Source organism: Manis javanica, chromosome 5 (genome assembly GCF_040802235.1).
Source record: "Manis javanica isolate MJ-LG chromosome 5, MJ_LKY, whole genome shotgun sequence".
Taxonomy (NCBI): Eukaryota; Metazoa; Chordata; class Mammalia; order Pholidota; family Manidae; genus Manis; species Manis javanica.
In genome coordinates this window covers 72856076-72864587 of record NC_133160.1, presented here as the reverse complement: position 1 = coordinate 72864587, position 8512 = coordinate 72856076, and positions in this window count along the sequence as shown.

Sequence of the window (8512 nt, the reverse complement as noted above, 5' to 3'; positions counted from 1 at the left end):
TTATGCTTTGGTTATTATTATTATTGTTAATTGAGGTATACTTGACATAACTTTATTTTAATTTTAGTTGAAAACATAATGATGCTATATATGTATATATTGCAAATGACCACGATGATAAGTCAGCTTAACATCCATCAGCATACATAGTTAAAATTTTTTTTCTTGTGATGAGAATTTTTGAGATCCACCTTCCCAGCAACTTTCAAATATGCAGTACAGGATCATTAACTATAGTCATCATGCTGTACATTACATTCCAGGACTTATTTATTTTATAATGAGAAGTTTTACTTTTTGACCACCTTTACCCATTTCACCCACCTCCCACCTGCCTACTTCTGGCAACCACCATTGGGTTCTTTGTATCTATCAATTCAGTCTTTGTTTTGGGTTCCACATATAAGTGAGATCATACAGTATTTGTCTTTCTCTGTCACACTCATTTCATTTAACATAATGCCCTCAAGATTCATCCATATTGTCACAAATGACACCTCCTTCTTTTTTATGGCTGCATAATATTCTATTCATATGCCCTCTCTTTCTTTCTGAATATATATATCACATCTTCTGTTGGATATTATTTTTACTACATATATATGCTTTACTACATATATATTTTTATTAATACTTTTACCTTCACTTTGTTATATGTAAAATAATCAGTAAGAAATTATTGTGAGCAAAGGGGAAGCCATGGAGAGAATACCTGTTGATCTGGTTTCAGCTTTGGCACTAATTAGCAATACGATTTGATTAAGATATTAAAAATTTAGTCTCAGTTTTCTCAGTTGCAAAGCTAGGCAGTTGTCAAAAATCCCGGAGTTACTCTGCTCTTTGTTATTCTAAGAGTAAAGGTATCTACCCCAATTTTCAGATGTGTGAATGATGGAATGATCATTCGGTGCAGCATTTTTATCACATTGCATTTATTTCTTTCAACCTATCAACCCATGAGACTACTAGTATTGTGAAGGCTGGATCCTGAGTCTCTTCATCTTGTGTTCCCAGAATTCTCAGTACATGTTTTCTTGAATGTCGGATGTACTTTTTATGTTTGCAATGGCAAATATTCCAACACAACTTTTTATTATATTTCCTGGTAGGTTCAGTTGAAACTATTTTTCTGGGTATACTGAAAAGAATAATGAGTGTTTCCACAGAGGTTAAATTATAAGGAACAAGGGCTACACTTACTGGATTTTTCACTTACTAAACAATTGTCACAAGTTTTTAATTTTATTTGTGTCCGGCAGATGGCACCAGTGCCTCAAATAAAACCCATGTCTAAAGAAAGAAAATGATCTAAGGATGCACACATTTAAAACTAAGCAGATGTCATAAAAATCGAAGAGAATATTACAGAAATATTCAGATCTATACAGTTAAGTATGAAATGAAATCGTCGTAGAAGTGTTTATCTTATTTTCAAGGTTTCTCCAAATTTTCAGTTTGTAATTCATTGCAATTACTCTAGGAGAGTAAAGATCAGATAAAAACATATGCAGACTGGGGGGATTATTTCAGCAGAAAAGCTCCTCCAAGGTCAGGAAATGTTCCAAGATGCTTTTGGCTATATCTTCCCTGTGCAATTTATAAAATAATCATAAAAAGGAATAAAGATTGTTCAATTTCTCCTTCTCCTAAGTTGTCCCTTGTCTTTGTTAATACTTCAGAAGCTCACCAATAGTTTGCAACTATGAAGAAGACATGCACTAGCTACTGCAAAAACTTACAGCGGGAGAGAGAGGATGTGCTGATGCTTTCAAAATTTAACTGGAGAAAATTAATGCTGTTCAAAGTTTTCTTGGCAGTGAAAGCCTTGATTCGTAATCATAACATCCTCCTTCCTGAATATTGTTATGTTCCATTTCCCAATGGAGCGATCAACAGTTTTCCTTTCTTTTAAAATCTGAAATGAGCAAATGTTTACTCATAATTTATTGAAATGTCCTTCTTTTCCTTTGATTTTTAAAATCCTTTTACTACTTTCTTCTTTATTTTGGGAAACTAGACTGAGATGTTAATTATTTCTAACTTTACTTATGATAGTTTCATCATTTCTTTTATTCAATTTTCCAAACTAAGTGGATGTTATTAGCTAATTAAAATAAGCAACTCATGTAAAACAGCACAGAATTCCCCAATATACTAGCAGTAGTATACTATGAGTAGTCTGTTATATTAAGCTATTAGGGTAACTATCCTTACTTTATTCAGTTAGAACAAATTAATGATTTGGGGGAAGCCGTTTAAATAGATCTTTAATAGAGCATTCCTATTAAAGAGATTTAAGAAATACTCCAAGAAGCAATTTATTCATAGAGATTTTATCATTCTATCATGTTTTTGATGAATTAAATTAACTATTAAGACTTAACATCCAAAAAATATGAGTGGAGGTGACAGAAGTTTGCTAATATTATATTCTAGAATTCAATAATGGTGTTCAAGACAGGAATAGAATTCTGTATTCTCAAATGTGTAGCCTCACTTGACTAGCCTACAATTTCCCAGAGTTCACTCTTTCTCCTCGCTAACTCTGACTCAGTGACTCATCCTCCTCCAGCTCCACATCTGGTGTTACCATCCTGAGTAAGTAGAGAACAGAATGAAAATCGAGAATGAGGGCCTTAGCGTAGGACAAGGTACCAAGTAATCTTATGTTGAAAATTAAATCAAGATAGACTGTGAGTCTATGCAGTCATCAGTGTGCAGCATGTTGTTACAACTCATCATTTCTTTCATTATTTCATAGTCATCCAGAGAAGAAGTTGCTGTAATAGTTATTTGAAAGCAGTTTGGTCTTTACTTTGATATTATATACTCTGTCAGACTCATCTATGTAAGCATATATGCTTTATATTTCTGTTAATTTTTCTCAGCTTTGATTTGTTATGAAATAGGCATAATCATGCATCCAGTGCTTTCAGGATGGGGCTCATTGAAAAAGAGAATTTTCTTGTACTCTGCTTTACACTCTTTGTGTTCGGTGGGAAAGGGTGAAATGGTCAGAGTTCAGGGTGTCTGCTGAATGGAAGGAATTACCTGGAGGTGGGGCAGATACAGAAAGAAAAGGGATAGTCAGAGGAGCTGGAAATCGTATCGGGAAAAGTGGAGAGAGCCTAACAAATTTAGTGGGCTAACTAGAATTCTGGTGGTTGGAATGTTTTTTCAAACAATTTTAAACATTAATATACATTGTTTCAGGGAGTGAATTCTACTCCCCTTCCATTTCCTCCTTAGATGACTTAAATATTACTTTTCTTCTTTCCGCTATCACTGATCTCTTATGAAGCAGTGTAAGGCTTTTATGGTTTATTAACAATGTGGTGAAAATGTGGACTAAAATTGTTCCTACCTTGATGTAATACTAGTAAAAATCTTACCATCTGAGGTATACTACATTTGCACAAAATGTCTTGGGCAGTAACTAAAAATCTGGTCCATTTGCAAGTATCTTTCCTTAGAGGCTCATCCCATCAAATGGGGCTGTTTTATTATAGTCTACCTCATATTTCACGGCTGACAAACTCTGTGAGCAAACAGAATTTGTTCACAGGGTGAAACACATATTTATGGTCCTGAATAAACTGCTCAGATTCAAAAACTACTTGTGTGACAGTGCTAGACAGAGGAATTCTGAAGCCCAATGGGATGTTTGTAGCCTACATTTGCATATCAATGCCCAGACTCCCATTTGGGAGTACTGTGGCTAGATGACAATGCTGTTGTCTGAGGTCTGGGGGAAAGAAAACCCATAAAAGTTTGGACTCACTTTTCAATGCCTTTGATTCCTCTTTTTGTGCTTTGGAAAACTGTGAAACAGGGTCACCAAGTTCCATTCTCCATAGTTTTATTGTTTTCAATGAAGCGATTGAACCTGCACAGAACCCAGACAGACAGACATCACGAGGCCACTTTGTGGAAAGGCAGCTTCTTTAGAACGTTGAAGCTGAAGCTTGTCTTACATGTTTCACGGGTTTGGGGCTGTGGCATGATCTGAAAACCTTAAGCAAGATGCTTAGAACCTTTTTGCCTAGAGAAAAAGTATAAAATGAAGGGTTCTTTTAGTTATTGAGAAACCAACCTAAGAATGTAATAGTTATTTGGAAACAAGCCAAGGACACTGAGGACATTTTGTAAGGTGGTGTCATTTCCTGGCTGGAATCCTGGCTGTGAGGCCTTACCTTTGGTTCTGCTGAAGTTTCATGGGAGAAAATTAGTTCTTACTTTTTTGTCTGGCAACCCTTTGGTCTTCTTGATGGGAATTTTAGTAGAAAGTGATACCTCATATTTTACAAAATAGTTGATTCAATTAAAGCTTTAAAGAAACAGAGATAAAAAGGACATGTTTTCACATTACTGCTGCACATTACTGCGTATTTGAAAACATTTTGTGAGAGTGCTGTGACGGCAAATGTCAGCTTTTGCGGTATTTCTTCTTCACAGTTTGACTTGTGATATATTTTCTCACACAACTACACTATATTGTGTTCTAAAAAATTCTTTTTCTAACCCATTCCACTGTAACTGTCATGCATAGTGTTTTGCCTTTTGATTTTGTCATTAATTTGCTTTTTTTTCTATGTAATCCAGGTGTATTTCTCCTGAATATTCTTACAGCTATCTCAAGAGTGACTTACACCCTATAAATATAGGTAGGGCTGTGTTAATAGTATTTCAATTGCCTTGTCCAGATCTCTGAACAATTCCCTGATTCATCTCCTATTACCTATCTTACTACTTTTTCTTAGCTTCAAAGGAAAAAAACCAAAAATCTGTTTAATGAGAGAAGCTTCCCCTCCTGCAACTATGTAGATAACTTAAAAAATGATCATGTCGACCCAAATCTATTTCCATGGCTAAGGTGTCCATTTGGTATTTCCATTGGTTGCTAGTCTTATCACAAATTTGTTAAGTTTAAAACTAAATACTGTAGTTGATTTCCTGTGGTGATTATATTTTCCTACGTCCAAAAATTCTTTGACACTCTTCAAAAGACTGCGCTGAGCTTTGTAATCCCTTCTAATGAATAGAAGATGGCAGAAGCGCCGTGTGTGACTCCTGCATCTCGGTCATAAAAGACTCTGCTGCTTCTGCTCTGCTTCCTATTTGGTCGCTCAATCCAGGAAAAACGAGCCACCACAGTGTGAAGACAGTCACCACAGTCCATGTGGAGAGGAACTGAGGTCTTCCAGTCATAGCCAGCAGCAGCGAGGCAGCTGTTGTGTGTGTGTATGTGTGTGTGTGTGTGTGTGTGTGTGAGTGTGAGAGAGAGTGTGTGCGAGAGAGAGTGCCAGCTCTGAAGGGGATCACCCAGCTTCAGTCAAGCCTTTAGACAGTAGCCCTAGCTGACATATGTCTGAGACTGAGACCACATGACAAAACCTGAGCCAGAACCACCAAGCTGAATTGTTCCTGAATTCCCAGTTTACAGAAACTGAGAATTTAAGTAATGTCATTTTATGCTGCAAAGTTTTAGGGTAATTGGTTATACAGCAGCACTATTGCTATTCTATACTCTTCCAACATTCACTTCTTTTCCTGTATGTACAGAAATTTAAGTCTCATGGCTTCTCATTTTGAAGTGATCTTGGTATCTGTCTCTTCTGTGAAGTTTGATTGCCATATACCCTCAGTTTAGCTCTATCACTTCCCAGATGACTGAAATGTGTAGCCTTTTAACCAGCCTCCCTTATTTCTTTCTTTCAGTCTCTGTAGTACACTTGTAGAAGATTATTTTTCTCTGTAACACTTGAATGCCATACATTTCCTCTGCTCAAGAGTTTTCCCATTTGCCTTCAGGATAAAATTTTGTTTGTTAGGGTGGTATATTAATGCTTGTTAAAAAAATTCACTCCTCCTCCTCCCTTGATTTTATTTTTGATCTCATCTGAGACTTGCTTTGACCTCATGGTGGGCAGAGTGTACTTTCTACCCCTTGATACTGGGCCTGGTCACATGACTTACTTTGGCAATAAAATTATAGCAGATTCAACACCAACAGAGGCATTAAATAAACCTATGTTGTTGGGCTTGACTATTGCATCTCTGCCATTCCTGTGAGAGACTCCTGGTCCAAGGAGGATGAAAGAAATGTGAGCAGATGTGAGCCCAGCACACTGTGTAGAGCCCAGCCCAGTCAGACCTGCACCTTGAAGCAGAGTTACTGATCCAGTCTAGAAGTTTCACAGGAAACCAACCCTAATGTCACCTTGATCTTGGACTTCAAGCCCCCAGAACTGTAAGAAAATAAATTTCTGTTGTTTGAGCCACCTGGTCTGTGGCTATTCTGTTTTGGTAGCCCAAGGAAACTAAGACAAGAGCTGAGTCTTCTCACTCACAAAGTCTCTTTCCTTAGCTTCTTACATCTATTCTACATTATGTTTATATCATTCACTGTCTGAGGACAGTGACATTATCCTTGTTTCCCTCACCTTGTATTATTTGTATAGTAGATCTTCTAATATTTCATAGGCTCACAGCAGATTTAAAAATGGAAGAAGTCTAAGATGTCAACTTATCCTCTTGAAAGCTGAACAGCTCATATCTGAGAGTCCCTAGGACATGGAAAGATAGCTCTGCAGTTAGTGGAGATCAGACACTGAAAACTAGGACCCACCTCCAGCTTCTAGGACACAGGCTTCCATTACTTTCCTGGGGCACATGGGAATTGCATGTGTCCCCCTCACTGATATTATCACCTTATTTTTAATAATATTGTACTATGGAACCCAAATTCCACAGAAAGTGAACAACTGAAACTAGATCTCAATTAGAGTAAGAAAAATAGATATTATATGATACACCAAAAATGAACTAGAAATCCAGGATTGTCAAGGAATGTGACAAAGCACACATAATTAACAAACATATTTTTTTGTTTCTTATTGGCTTATTAAGTGAAAAATTTCAAGTGTTACTTTTGTGTGTGTGAGAATTAAAAATGCTAACATATTTATGTGGTTACTCCAGCTGCACATAATGTCCTTGTATTTGTTTTCCAGAAGAGAAATCCAACTTCGGGGACCCCAGGACATGTCAGAGGCACATGCATCTATCGAATCAGACTGTGTAGGTGGTTCATTGCTCTGTGGTAGGAATACAATGGGTAAATGACTAGAGTTGGAATGGAAACTATCAAAAGTACCCCGGGAAAGGTGATGAGAGGATCTTTTGCTCTTCTCAACAGCTATTTTAAACGCTAAATCAACATGATGCCAATTTATGGCCTTGTTGCTAGTCTCAGTAGAGAAGGAAATGATTAAATTAACATGAAGTTTCAAATCCATTTCCACTTGGTAGAGAAGTCTGAAACTGATCATTATGGTAGCGTGTGAAGACTTGCTCAGCTGTGGTTCACGGTGCTTTTATTTAATGGATAAACAACACTCATATGTTGCTAGTGCAGTCTCTCATTTTTACTGTTATGCATCCAGAATGTAGGCCAGTAAGTTAGATCACAAAATTTCAAGCTCTTCTCCTATTTCAAAGGTGAAGTTTGCATCATGTGGGCGTGAAACTCCACCAGAAAGGTGACACTGGGCATAGCAGGGGCACGGGAAAGAGACGCAGGTCCCCTGCACATATTGTCCTTGTCTTTGTTTTCCAGAAGAGAAATCCAAATTCAGGGACCCAAGAACATGTCGGAGGCACATACATATGTTCTTCCATCTATCAAATCAGACTGTGTAGGTGGTTCACTGCTCTGTGGTAGGAATACAATGCGTAAATGACTAGAGCTGGAATGGAAACTATCAAAAAGTCCCCTTGATGGGTTCTGTGGCCCATAGAGTCCCACACCTTTGGAACCTATTTTCCTCATTTGTTTGATATTCACCGTGAAGTCCTTGCTTTCTGCAGAGCAGTGTGGTGAAAATAAAACCTAAGAATATCACTTACATATGTATGATTTTTTGTAGTTCATTAAATCTTCCATTATTTTTTCCTCATAAGCATTCAGTGAATCAAGAAAGAGAATAATTAATTTTTACCATTTCAGTGATAGAAATGCTCAGCAGTCTTATGTGCTTAAGGTAAGGGATTAAGAATAGAGTCTCCTTACCTTGGTGATTAAATAATGCTCTCTGGCTAAAAGTACCCATGAGCACTATGTATATGAAGGGGAAGTATTAGGCCATGGTGGTTCTAATTTTTAAAATAGTCTGCTGACAATCTAATAATAACATTGGACTTAATTTTAAGAGTGTAATTATTTTTTTCACTTACCAGTTTGGCTATGGCCAGGTTGTTGAATGTATATGTTTCATTTTCTACATCCATTAAATAAGGATAAAAATATGCAACAAGTGAAAATTATGATAATTAAAATATATTAAATCATGTAAATGTTTAGAACTTAGCATGTGGTTAGGATTCAATAAACGTAATTGTTATAATGTTGAAATTGGAGGAAGAAAAATTACACATGTATAGGAAGGGTTTTAACCTGTAGCAGAATAACCTGGCAGTTTTATGAAATTGCCTTTACAAACCTGTGACTGTT